Below are 14,542 nucleotides of genomic sequence, written 5' to 3'. Positions count from 1 at the left end.
ATATTAACAGTAGTTATAATTATTTTTTGGGCGTGAATCGAAAGATCATACAAGTATGTATTGAAATGGAATGTTAAACTGTGTACTTCAAGGCCAATGCCTTTGAAAGCGGCCTGTAAAATTAGTGGTTCCGAGTTGAAAAAAAGTTTAGAAACCTTATTCGAAACTGTATTAATGTGTTAAAGTGTCCTAGTTTAAATAAATATGTATAATATATACTAAAGAATGTGCATTCACTGATCCTTATTCCAATGCACTGTTTTCTCAAAAAAAAAAAAAAAAAAAAATGCGAACCTGTGTGCAAAGTTAAATAAGAGTAGCCACGACTGAGAGTAAAGCCTGGGATTGAATTAGAGAGATACTGCAGGTAATCTAAATTATATTTATTAGCCATAAAAGGGAGTTTTGATAGCGCCAGTGTAACAAATAAAATTTGTTAATCCCCACAATGTTTTAAACCTTGGAAAACCTATGAAACACAACCCCTGTCCTTCCATGGTTCCCAGGCATAACAAGCAGTAATTAGTAATGTCGGCTTGTGATGCAATACTCTGTGTGCTTATCGATGCGCCATAGTATTAAAGAAAAACGCAAGCCTTGTCAAAAACTGAAAAACGTCGCTTGGTTAAACGCTTTATTGAGATTGGAGAAGAAATCCAAGTGACGTCATAACTCAACCTGACCTCTGCGCATGTACATTGAGCCATTCCGGTCATTTCGTTTATTTGTCCTGTGTGGTTGATAAAGGCGGGAAATGTTCAGTCACATGACTCACATCTATCACGTGGCGTTTTAATATTTTTGTGTTGTTCTGGAAAGCGATCAGCGACAGCATTTGCTTCAGGGAACTGTCAACTTGCTAGAAGAGATAGTATAGCGATTAATTTTATATCTGTCTACTAAAGGTAAGTTACGCAGAATATGTGGTATTTATATTTACAATTGACAAAGCGTGGCGGTTAATGTTTCCTCTAGAAATTCCAAAATTAGCATGTCATGCAATTTCTTACCTTTTAGTGGTAACAGCGCAACTCACTAAAATTTCCGCTCGTTACAGTTTGGGAATTAATCCGTTTCGAAAATCGGACTCCTTCCCATTCAACGGGCGGTTGCTTAACATGGTGACCTATGGGAGACCGCAGCGGACGCATTCATGCTTGAGCTGGTCCCTCGTCTTCGTTCGCTTACGGAAGGGATGAAACGGAAGTCACAGTGACGCTCGGTTCTCTCTGCTGGCAAGTGGGATAGCGGCTGTGGTATCTGCTTACGATACGGTAAGGGATGGGAATAATTTTGTTGCAGTCTTGTGTGTTGGTTGTATTAGGATTGGTGGGGGAGGTGTCATGCAGTATTTTGTTTATTTTATGGGGAAAAGTGTTTCAACGATATCTGAGTTCAGTTTCTAGGGCTGTGGGCATTTGAAAATGTATGTTTGTAAATGTATTGAAGATGCCATACTGAAGGGAGTGGTAGTGTGATTGCTAATGTAAGTACCCTCCTGTATGTATATATATATATATGTGTGTGTGTGTGTGTGTAGAAAGTATTTTACCTTGGGTATAATAAATGTTAAAGATACCAAGCTATTTTAAACCTGGTTTTACTCCATTTCCCAAGTAAGCAAACAAACAAATAAGTCAAGTTTGCGCCTGCACGTAATGCAAGTCTAGCTGACCCTGCAGGTAGTGCAAGACCAAGCTAACTCATGGTAAAAGTTGAATAAGCTCTGATCACTAATCTTAATATTTACCCATAATGCAAAGCACATCTCCTGGAGGAGATGTATGATGCTTTGTATTAAAGGCAGGGGGCCACTACCCAGACCGGTTTCGACCTTTATTGATGTCTCATCAGTGGGAGCCAGGCTAGAAATATCAAGATTTTAGTAATACAGAGCTTATAAGTATTTTACCAGAACAAGTTATCATAAGGTGTTTTAACCTTATTAAATAAAAATCTCAGGAGGAGATAAAAATGTAGAAAGTATTTTACCTTGGGTAAAATATCTCCTCCTGAGATGTTTATTTAATAAGGTTAAAACACCTTATGGTAACTTGTTCTGGTAAAATACTTATAAGCTCTGTATTACTAAAATCTTGATATTTCTAGCCTGGCTCCCACTGATGAGACTTCAATAAAGGTCGAAACCAGTCTGGGTAGTGGCCCCTTGCCTTTAACACAAAGCATCATACATCTCCTCCAGGAGATGTGCTTTGCATTATGGGTAAATATTAAGATTAGTGATCAGAGCTTATTCTACTTTTACCATGAGTTATCTTGGTCTTGCACTACCTGCAGGGTCAGCTGGACTTGCATTACGTGCAGGTGCAAACTTGACTTATTTGTCTGTTTGCTTACTTGGGAAATGGAGTAAAACCAGGTTTTAAAATAGCTTGGTATCTTTAACATATATATATATATATATATATATATATATGGCTTTCTATAATAAATACGCAGAGATTGATAATGAATTCAGTAATCTTGTTACCAGTGTGTCTAGGAAGGGAAGAAAGTTGTTGTTTTCTTTTTTTTTTTTTTTGCTGGTGAAATGTATTTTTGGATTTTGGTTGCTTAAATGTACTGAAAATGTATCTGATGTGTCTAGGCCATGAGGTCAAATAGCAAAAATATTATCTATATAGTATAGCCAAACTGTTGGTTTATGTGTAACTGTGTTGAGTGCTTGGTTTTTCAGAAATCCCATATAGAAATTGGTTAATGGGGGAAAGCGGGGACACTTTACAGAGCTCTGCATATCACAAACACACAAAAAAAAAATTATTAAGAGATAAAAAATGAAATATTCAGAACCATGCCATCTGAGTCATTTGTAAAGAATAGCATGCAACCAAACGAATATTTCCTTGTACAGGCAATAGTGTAGGGAAGGTTTGATGTTGGGACGTTTGTCAAGGATTCCAATCAGAAGTGTAGCTAGGTTTTTTTTTTTGGCACTCTTGTGAAATTCATAGCTACATGTCTTTTTTTGTATGTGTGTGTATCACAGTTTCGATAATTGATAAAATATCCTGTTACTGGTGTCTTTGTGACATCCGCATACTTGGCAACTGCTTCATTGCCATAACATTCCTGCATCATTTTATTCAGTGATAGGATTAGGTGCATCTTCTCAGCAGTAGCAGCATTCCCTACTCTCCTGCTGAAAAGTCATCATCATTCAGCTGATGTGAAACAGTGGCAAACTATTTTGGCACTAAAGCTACTTGCCAAAATGTTATACACAGTTGATGATGCATCAGGTAGAGTGCACAGGATGGGATGAAAATAAGTTGAATTGCCCTCTCCAAAAAAGTGCCATTTTTTATATTTTTGAAAGGACAATTTGAGCTTACATCTGTTCTGTAGAACTGTGGGTTTTGCCAAGGATTTTTTCTATTTTTCTGTTTATACAAGTTTATATGTTTTTTACATAATCCAGAAACCATACTCTAGAGACCATACATTGAACTTTTCAAGCCACTTCAGTCCTTCAATAAGAGATGCAGTAGGCTTACACCGGGGGTTTGCCTTTGAAATTCATCTCCCACCTAAGGACAATAACAACTTCAGTGCTCACAGCAGGATTAGAGAGCAGATATGCTAACCACTTGGCCAAACAGGTTTGCATATTGAGGCCAGGATGCAAGGGTACCACAATATAAATGTACACAATATATATATATATATATATATATATATATATTTCTAGTTCTCGTATCATATAACTGTAGTCTGTTGCTAATGACAGGACTTTAATATAATTTTTTATCATGTGAATAAAATGGTCATCAGTCAGTATGGGAAATTGTTGTAATCATTTACCTTACTTAAATGTTGTATTTGCTTGACAGAGTAAATTTGTTAATTTTGCCTAATTTGTTCTAAACTAAGTGTCTTATATTGTTTATTTATGATCTTAAAAATCAAAATCACTTCAGAGATAGTTTTTCTCTACAGAATACAGAACAAATCTTTACACATGTATAAGACTGTTATTTGCAGTCCCCCCCCTCCTCAGTTTTGAAAAAAATGATTATGTATGGGCTTAACTCCTCAGTTTAACATGCAACTAAAGCAATCGTATTGCCATTTTTACAAATATTTTCAATGTCAAACTCGCAGAAAAATAGCGAGAAAATAATCTTCCAAACTTTTTCTTAAGAAGGGTAAAAAATAACAAAAATGGAAAGACCATTATGAATACAATTTGGTTTTGTAAAAGATCATGTTCCATGAAGAAGTATATACTTTATATATGAAAAGAAAACATTTCTTGCTAGTTATATTTTATAGCATTTCTGAAGTAGTTTTATTATGTGAAAAACAACTTTTCACATAATAATATGTGAAAAATAGTATATGGGATGGTACATGCTCCCAGAGTGAATGACACTGTTAATTCTCTCAAGTTGGAAATAAGATATAATCAGAAATATCTGTAGAAATATTTGAATAGCTGACTAAATACTCACTCCTCCAAAAAACTAATCTTATGAACAACTTCTGTAAGAAAGCTGCAATTTTTTTATCGTCCCCCCCCCCCCAAAAGGTGATTCTATCAAATCAAAAGGTACAAAAAGTAATTGTATCCGATCATTAATTTTTTTTAATAATAAAAGTGATGCTATGATTACTATAAATAAGAAATTATGTTGCCTTTGGGATAATTAGACATAGATGGAATTAATTTTGACAAAAAATACTGTACTGGCTTGGCTTCCAGAAGAAATATCAGCTGCTTTTTACTTGGGGGGGACTTGTAGTCTACCCTTCTGGGAAGTGTCCCTTCTTTTCCTTTTTTTTCCCTTTATTTCTCACAGTGGTGAGTAATCTAAGCTTTCAGCCTGGCAGTTGCTAATTATTAGGCTCTTATCTATTCTTTTTTTTAAAGGGGAAGGTAACACTCAAAACCAACTTTTTATGGCAGAAATATAAACAACTTTTTATACAGGGAAATATAATAAGAAATTTTCCAAAATTTCTTATTATATTTCCAAAATTTCTTATGTGGTGATGATTTGAACTGTTCACTATTTCCTAAAACAACTGATGCCAGGCCAAGAAGGAAAAGAAAGTTGTGGCTGTAATAATCAAATTGTAAATAAATAGTTCAGTTTTAGATGCACTTGCTTGAGCAAACACACACAGTATTATTATTTTATTTCTTTTCTTGAAACAGTACAGTGAAGTAATAGATTTTGGATACTGAAATCTGAAATACTCCCTGTGAAAAAGTTTAAACTAATAGGAAATTAGACAGAATATAGTAATTTATAACTTAGTTTCAGGTGCTGAAGGCCCCCCCCCCCTCAGCACCTGAAAATTGAAATATTTCAATATTTAAATTGAAATATTTCAATTACAATTCCCCCCCCCCCGATTGTAATTGAAATATTTCAAAATAAACAAAAAATTTGAATGAATCTGTATACGATATGCTTCAGATGTTGTCACCATAGTTTATTATTATTATTATTATTATTAAAACAAGACCTCATGGAGTCAAAGACTCATCTAGGAGGTCCTTTTATCTCACACACATCTCATCATACCGGGTCTTAAACACATTCAAACTCCCTGCAGACACCACACTCTCAGGCAAGGCATTCCAATCATTCACAACTCTGCACGAAAAAAACCTGCCTCTCACTCCCTTACTCATACCCTCTTTATACAGTTTCCAGGGATGACCTCTGGTTCTCCCCTGATCTCCCACTATTCTCTGTAGAACTTCTCCACCATTGATCCTATAACAACCCCTTACCAACTTGTAGGTCTCTATCATATCTCCCCTCTTCCTTCTCTCCACTAGACTCTGCAAATTACATCTTTTCAATCTTTCCTCATACTCGACATTCCAGAGGTCAGAAACTACCTTAGTCAGTCGCCTTTGGACCCTTTCCAACATCTCTTCATCCTTCTGAAAACCAGGTGACCAAATCTGGGCACAATAGTCCATGTGTGGCCTAATCAAAGCCTTATACAATGGAACAAGAATCTCCCTACTTCTACACGTCAATGTCCTCCTCATCATTCCCAGAAGGCTTTGTGTTGTCTTCACAATTTTGGCGATGTGTCCCCTAAATTTTAGATCCTTATCCACTATCACTCCAAGATCTCTTATTTCCTCTACTTCCAACAATATATTCTCACCAAGCATAAATTCTGCATCCCATCTTTGTTTTCCAAATTTTAAAACCTTACATTTTGCAACATTGAACTCACATCCCCATTTGCTTGCCCAATCACTCAATTTATTCAAGTCTTCTTGCAAGGCCACAACATCTTCACTACTCTTTATGGTTCTTCCCAACTTTGCATCATCTGCAAACAACTGAATATCTCCATCCAAATCTTCGCCAATATCATTAATATACAAGTTAAATAGTAATGGCCCTAAAACAGATCCCTGAGGCACTCCACTAGTCATTTTCCTTTTCCTGGATATTGCACCCCCATACACAACTTGTTGATACCTATCAGATAGCCAGTCTCCAATCCAATGCACTAATCTAATATCCAACCCCATCTGCTCTAGTTTGACTGTCAACTTATCATGAGGTACTCTATCAAAAGCTTTTGCGAAATCCAAGTATATTACTGTGTATCCTTCTCCTCTGTCCAAGGAAGTAGTCACTTTATTATAATAAGTAAGCAGATTACTAAAACACGACCTCCCTTCAGCAAATCCATGCTGTCCATCAAAGATTATACCATTGTTGTCAACCCAACTCTGGATCATAGTTCTCACAAGTTTCTCCAACAACTTAACCACAACACCTGACACACAGATAGGCCTATAGTTTGATGCTTGAGTTCGATCACCTCCTTTATGAAGTGGCACAATCTTGCCCTCCTTCCACTCTTTAGGGACTTGACCAAGTGCAAGACTCGTATTAAAAAAATATGTCAAGGTAGGTGTCAACTCTCTGGCACATTCCTTCAGAATACGTGGTGATATATTATCAAGTCCCACAGCCTTATTTACATCTAGTTTACTCAACTCCCCAAACACCTCTTGCTCACTTACAGTCAGTCTCTCCTCCCCATCATCAACTGCTCTTAATCTCTCCATGAAGTCACATTCACAAGATTGAAAGATCTTTATGAACTGCTCATTAAGTATCTCCACCACACATTCTGCAACAGCTGTCTCTATACCATTTTCTCCAATCAATGTCATCCTTCCATAATCATTCTTTCTTTTGCTGGCTACATATCGAAAGAACTCCCTAGGATTCTTTTTAGCTTCATTAGCCAACTGCTGTTCATACCTCTCTTTAGCTACTCTCACCAACCAAGTCACCCTCCTTGCCTGGTCTTTGTAGACCTCATGAAATTGGTTACTTCCACTTCTCTTATGCTGCTTCCACAATGCCCTTTTTCTCTGTATTGCATGCTTAATCTCTTTATTCATCCATCTCACACCTACCTTATTTAACCTTCTCACCTGTGGTATACATTTAGACATTGCATCCACTAAATATTTTTTGAAAATCCCCCAAGCTGCATTGATCTCTTTTCCAGCTAATTCCTCATTCCATGCTACACCTGCAAGCTGTCTCCTGAGCTCTTCATAATCACCCCCCTTGTAGTTCCACATATACCCTTTTTTCACAGGGGTCCTTGCACTGCTGGCAACCACCCAAGTAATCACCTCATGGTCACTTTCACCAATTGGTGGATGATTTGATACCTCATTGATAATTACATCCTCCGATGAGATGACCAAATCCAAGACCCTTAATCCTCTTGTGCTCTCTGTTACATACTGTCTGAGGTAGTTATCCCTCAAAAACTCAAGAAACTCATTTTCTTTAATTCCAGTTGCTATCTCTTCATTCCAGTCTATATTGCCATAATTAAAATCACCCATAATGATCACCCTTTTCTTATTTGCTTGGCTTATTTAACTATCACTTATTTGACATTTCACTATCACTACCATCCACATTACCAGGTCTATAACAACATCCCACCAAGTACTTGATTCTATTCACCTCTATCTCACACCATACTGCCTCAAAACCACTGGCCCCATTTCCCTCTTGCATCTCTACCTTGTATGGACATAACTCTTTCTCTATCATCAATAGCACTCCCCCTCCCTTTTTACCCCTTCTATCCTCACGAAACACATCATACCTTTCCATCTCTATTCCTGTCAGGATGTCATCCTCATTTAACCATGTCTCACTTATTCCGACAATCTCTGGGTGCACAGACGCAATTAGTGCAACCATTTCAGCTGCCTTGTTTCTCATACTTCTAGCATTGGTATACAAACACAACAACTCATTTCTGGATCTACAGCTAGTTCCACTGATACCACTCACTCGATGTGATCTCTCCATGCTGGACTGGGGCCATTTCCCTTTCTGCTTCTTCATTTTAGAACCCTTTGCAATTCCATCTGTTTCCTTTTGATCCCTGATCATCCCATTACTTTCCTGCCTACACATGCTCTCACCTCCTCTTGGAGCATCCACCTTTCTCACGCTGTGTACCCCTGTCCACCCTGAGCCTCCCCGTTTCCCTGCTCCTCTTGCACACCCATTCTCTCATTTTCTATACTCATACCACTCACTTCCCCATTCATTTCCACTCCTTCAATCTCTCCTGTCTTACTCTCCTGTTCTTCCACATCACTCCCCTCTCGATCTGATTCATTCTCTCTCACTCTACTCACTTCTCCACTTTCCAGCAGCAGTCTCTCCAAGCGACTCACACCATAACCACTCAAATGCAGTCCATCGCTCCCATACAGCTCACTTCGTCCCTCAAACTCATTCCACACATTAACAAACTGTACTCCCATCTCCTCACACATTTCAGCCAGAATATCATTCATAATCCTTGCTCTCCGCCTCATTTCACCACAATCATACCTAGGCAACACACTGACCACCCTTCCTCTCACACTATTCTCCTTTATCTTTCCAAGCAGTCTCCTGACATTCATTTTGACATGCTCTTTGTTCTCTCTCAAATCATTCGTACCAATTAATACAATTAACTCTTTTGCTCGTTCCTGCCTCATATTCAATGCCTCAATCACTCTACTCATTTTACCACCTGGAAAACATACCTTGTGCATTTTATCCTCTAGCACACCTTTAATAATGGAGTCGCCATACAATGCCACTCGCTCATCTTTTGTTAACTCTTTCATGCCATCATGATTTATTTTAATAGATTTGACCTGAATTCTCTTAATTTCATTCCGCATCCATTTCATTTCTTGCTTCATCCAATCCAATTCACCTTCCGAACCTCGCGACACATTCACTCTATCATTAAATCTTTCTAACTCTCGACCCCCTCTTCTCACTTTCCCTCTCATTCATCCTTCTTTGTTTCCATACTTTCGGTCCAACATACGTCCAACTTTCACTATCATTCTTCTCACTTTCACTCTCACATATCTTTCTTTGTTTCCGTACTTTCGGACTAACATGCGTCCAACTTTCGCTATCGTTCTTCTCACTTTCACTCTCACATATCTTTCTTTGTTTCCGTACTTTCGTTCCAACATGCGTCCAACTTTCGCCATCAGTCATTCTTTTTTCGCTATCATTCATTCCTTCGATTTTTTTTACTTGCGATTTCTGCATCACGCCATTTCTATTTTCATTCGTTCTCACAATTTCGTTTCTTTCCGCCTCACTCTCGTCCCTTTTAACATCCGTTACGGTTGTCAAATCGCTCTTTTTCTTTTTTCCTGATTTTTTAACATTTTTTCGCCTGTCTTGCTCACCGTCCTTCTCTTTCAAACGTGCACTCGCGATACAATCGGTAGTAGCACTTTCTGTCATCAACTTCATATTCGCATTCATCAATTCCTCGTTCAGGTCACATTTCGCACACACCCTTCTTCCATCCGCACTAAACATCCACAAATCATTTATGTAATCGAAGGAATACATATAACAACAGACCTCACACTTAACGAACCGACTGAAATCCAAATTAAAATCATGGAATGACAATGCCGCCGCCATTTTTTTTTTTTTTTTTTTTTTTTTTTGCAGGTTACTAGGTCTAATATTAACGTTTTCGTATTTAGTTTAAGCAAGAAAAAAAACCCCACACTAATAATATCGGTAGCGTACAACGTTTACAGCCGCTCTTACTTAAACAATTACACATATATACTTAATTATTCCTGGTAAAACTTATCTGAATCAGGAGCTCTTCAAAACGCCTCCGTAGCGCTTGACCCACTAGCACTATCATTGAAATGACCATTCTAAATATATATATATATATATATATATATATATATATATGTTGCATTTTTAAATCTGAAAGGCCAAGGTTATTTTGAAATATTACTCCATATAAATTTGTGATATAAAAAGAGTCAGAATTGGTCTCAAATTTGGGAAACAAGTAATACAATTTAACTTCATTGGTTGTTCATAAAAGTGGAACGATGTATATAAAGACTATAAGCTTGATGACAGCCATACAGCCACATTCAGAATTTTACAGAAAAAAAAAAAGAGAGAGATTTATTCAAATCACATTCTTTTAATAAATATTTAATAATTATTTTCAATGCAAGCATTTGAAAATGCTTTCCATATTTTCATTTAAATTGGGGAAAAAAGAATAAAATGACTTGTTACATTACTGGTTGAATAAAAGATCCCAAATATTTCCATCAATAAAATAAATGTATTGCTAAGATTGATTTCACATCATCATTTTTGTGAAAAAACAAAATAAATAATATGCAGTGGTATATTGAAAGACAATTTTGATACACAAATTTTAAGTAAAGCAATTTGCTTGGGATCAAGTGGTGTCAAAGGTCACAACTCCATTACAGCTCATTAATCCATTAATGTTCTAACACTAAGGGATTAATGGTGGAATAGAGTAATTACAAGATCAAAACCAAAAAAAGCCTGTAATGTTTTCATTCTTGAAAATTTGTCAGATGGTTCATGTATTTGATTGCTTTCATCTTATAGGGGTTAAATCTGAATTTATATTGCAGAGCTCTACATGCCATCTTGAACAGAAAGCATTGTGGTCATCATATATGATACTGGATAAGTGAGAAGTTATAATTAATGTGTGGATAGTGTTTGTAATGGCTATATAAAAAGTGAAATACTGTGATCTATTATTCATATAAAAGCCCAAAATTAAAAAACAACAACTAAATATTACTCAGTCCAACTAGACTATACCAGAGATAAAAGTCATGTGAACGATTAGCATTTATTATACATATTATTGAATTACCAGAAGTAAAAAAAAAAAGAAAAAAGGAATTTAAAATTAATGAGTAGTTTTGTTAGTTTTACATCTGTTGTAAAAAGTATTGGTTTAAAAGTTTAGACTTAAATGAACTGATAAAAAAAAAAAAAAAAAAAAAAAAAAAAACTTTAAATTTTAGTTTCATTATCAAGCCTATGATAATGGTGCCAACATGTTTGGTAAAGAAAAAGTGTGAAAGCCAGAATTTTGTTTGAAAATCCAGAAGCATTCTTTGTGCCATGTACAGCACATAGTCTGAATTTGTTACTAGAAGACATGGGCTCAATTGTGCCAGTGGCAATGACATTCGTTGGAACAATTCCAAGATTATATATGATATTTTCTGGATCTGTGCAAAGATGGAATATCTTGATGAAACACATCAAACTTCACCTTACGACCAGTCTTGGACGGACACGCACACAGTAGGAATGCTGACTAAATGCTGTTAAATCAGTTAAGTTTAATTTAGATAAGATACGAGATGCATTAGAAAAGTAAAACAGTGAAATAACAGAAGTTCTTCAAATAAAGAATGAATGGTGGTCTTTGGTGAAAAATGAAATTAATTTTGAATTTTTACTGTCCAGTTTTTTTTTTTTTTTTTAAATAGTCAAGACAAGCCTTATAAACTCAATGAGCTATCATCAATTGAATTTAGACTTTGCCCTTTTAATGGTGGTTTTAAAAATGTTGCAGGCAACTGTTTAGGCCAGGGTCTTCAATGCATGGCCTGTGGAGCTCTTTGCTGTGGCTTGCCGGCCATTTTGAAAAAATAACTACCTAAATTAAAATGCGATTAAATAAAAAATAATTTCAATGAAGTCTGTGGGCCATTAAGCTATACTGCGGTATTTAGAATTGTAAGATGCTTTCCAGATTCACAAGGAACGCTGTGCATTTGATACTTTACATAAAATCCTATAAAAATAAATATTAAATAGACATGCTTCTTCAGCCATCTACCAGCGCCAAGCGGTACTTAAGTACTAGTACTAACGTCACAGGTAGATGGCTGAAGCAGTAGTTTGTTTGAGTGCACTGTCTGATGCCTTCCAGATACATCTCGAAGGTTCTTGATACTTCGTTATTTTCATATAAATACAAGAGGATTTCATCCACAGTCAGTCGTGAACAGTGTGATATTCGTGTATAAGCGCATGCAGGTTCGTCGTGTCAACAATAGCCTGTTACGGTTTTATATTGCCAGACTTTCATTAGTGTGAGACATATTCAGTGGATAATAACCATTACATGGCCATTTTGGATCAAAGTGTAAATCGAGCGATTCTTGTCGGGTTTTTAATGAAAAGTGTGCCAATTTGTACTTTTTTGTGCCGATCGACGATAAGCCAGTGTGTTTAATTTGTCGTAAGTCAGTGTCAGTATCAAAAGAATACAATATAAAACGACACTATGAAACAAAGCATGCGTCCAATTTCGATCACCTTCAAGGGCAGCTTTGCATGGACAAAGTGAACTGCCCCCCCCCCCCCCCCCCCAGCATGTGTGTAAGTTAAACAACAGTAATCCAAGAACAGAATCCTGAGGTTTCCTGCTAGTCACCCTTCTTCTCTTAGACTCTTTCCATACATTACTTTGTAATTATTTATCTGAACAGCGCAATTTCAGAGCATGCGCTGTTCATATCGGTTGTTCGAATTTTGTTTTGCAGGGCGTTTTTCCTGTACATATCAATTCCACTAGTTTGTAGCGGTGTTTTCTTTGTAAAATTCGATGCAGTAAGAATTTTTTTCTTAAACTTTGCGTCGACTTTTACAGAGGTCACGAATGTTGTATACAGAAAGAAATCGTGATTTTTACGCTAATTGTGAAAATTTTGTTTGTATATATAAAGTTTATATTAACAGTAGTTATAATTATTTTTTGGGCGTGAATCGAAAGACCATACAAGTATGTATTGAAATGGATTGTTAAACTGTGTACTTCAAGGCCAATGCCTTTGAAAGCGGCCTGTAATATTAGTGGTTCCGAGTTGAAAGAAAGTTTAGAAACCTTATTTGAAACTGTATTAATGTGTTAAAGTATCCTAGTTTAAATAAATATGTATAATATATACTAAAGAATGTGTATTCACTGATCCTTATTCCAATGCACTGTTTTCTCAAAAAAAAAAAAAATGCGAACCTGTGTGCAAAGTTAAATACGAGTAGCCACGACTGAGAGTAAAGCCTGGGATTGAATTAGAGAGATACTGCAGGTAATCTAAATTATATTTATTAGCCATAAAAGGGAGTTTTGATGGCGCCAGTGTAAATAAAATTTGTTAATCCCCACAATGTTTTAAACCTTGGAAAACCTATGAAACACAACCCCTGTCCTTCCATGGTTCCCAGGCATAACAAGCAGTAATTAGTAATGTCGGCTTGTGAGCCAATACTCTGTGTGCTTATCGATGCACCATAGGCCATAGTATTTAAATAAAAACGCAAGCCTTGTCAAAATCTGAAAATCGTCGCTTGGTTAAACGCTTTATTGAGATTGGAGAAGAAATCCAAGTGACGTCATAACTCAACCAGACCTCTGCGCATGTACATCGAGCCATTCCGGTCATTTCGTTTATTTGTCCTGTGTGGTTGATAAAGGCGGGAAATGTTCAGTCACATGACTCACATCTATCACGTGGCGTTTTAATATTTTTGTGTTGTTCTGGAAAGCGATCGGCGACAGCATTTGCTTCAGGGAACTATCAACTTGCTAGAAGAGATAGTATAGCGATTAATTTTATATCTGTCTACTAAAGGTAAGTTACGCAGAATATGTGGTATTTATATTTACAATTGACAAAGCGTGGCGGTTAATGTTTCCTCTAGAAATTCCAAAATTAGCATGTCATGCAATTTCTTACCTTTTAGTGGTAACAGCGCAACTCACTAAAATTTCCGCTCGTTACAGTTTGGGAATTAATCCGTTTCGACAATCGGACTCCTTCCCATTCAACGGGCGGTTGCTTAACATGGTGGTGACCTATGGGAGACCGCAGCGGACGCATTCATGCTTGAGCTAGTCCCTCGTCTTCGTTCGCTTACGGAAGTGACGTTACCGGAAGGGATGAAACGGAAGTTACGGTGACGCTCGGTTCTCTCTGCTGGCAAGTGGGATAGCGGCTGTGGTGTCTGCTTACGATACAGTCGGTTGCGCGAATATGCGGCCAATCGTACGCGGCCCACGTCTAGTTTAGTGAGGTACCGTGTCTTGTGAAGGTCACGGCGCCGTGGTCCCTGGTAATGATACGACCGATCACACG

General features: G+C 36.9%; 1 protein-coding gene across 4 annotated transcripts in view; it reads left to right on the top strand.

Moving 5' to 3' along the window:
• Positions 1-756: 756 nt before the first annotated feature.
• Positions 757-14,542, top strand: part of LOC150098617 (BTB/POZ domain-containing protein 3-like) — a 37,416-nt gene continuing 23,630 nt past the window's right edge. The window contains exon 1 of one of the 4 annotated variants that reach the window (XM_090405033.1): positions 757-905. The gene's annotated coding sequence lies outside the window, so the exon portion shown is untranslated. Of the gene's footprint in view, positions 906-1,193; positions 1,275-13,384; positions 13,496-13,799; positions 14,039-14,542 lie in introns of those variants that run through there. The other 3 variants (XM_090405035.1, XM_090405034.1, XM_090405031.1) reach the window with 3 other exon arrangements.

Source organism: Typopeltis vanoorti, chromosome 15 (genome assembly GCF_054136105.1).
Source record: "Typopeltis vanoorti isolate ZY-2024b chromosome 15, IOZ_Tvanoo_1.0, whole genome shotgun sequence".
Classification (NCBI taxonomy): Eukaryota; Metazoa; Arthropoda; class Arachnida; order Uropygi; family Thelyphonidae; genus Typopeltis; species Typopeltis vanoorti.
Note: the sequence above shows the minus strand (reverse complement) of the source record. Positions and strands in the feature narration are given on the sequence as shown.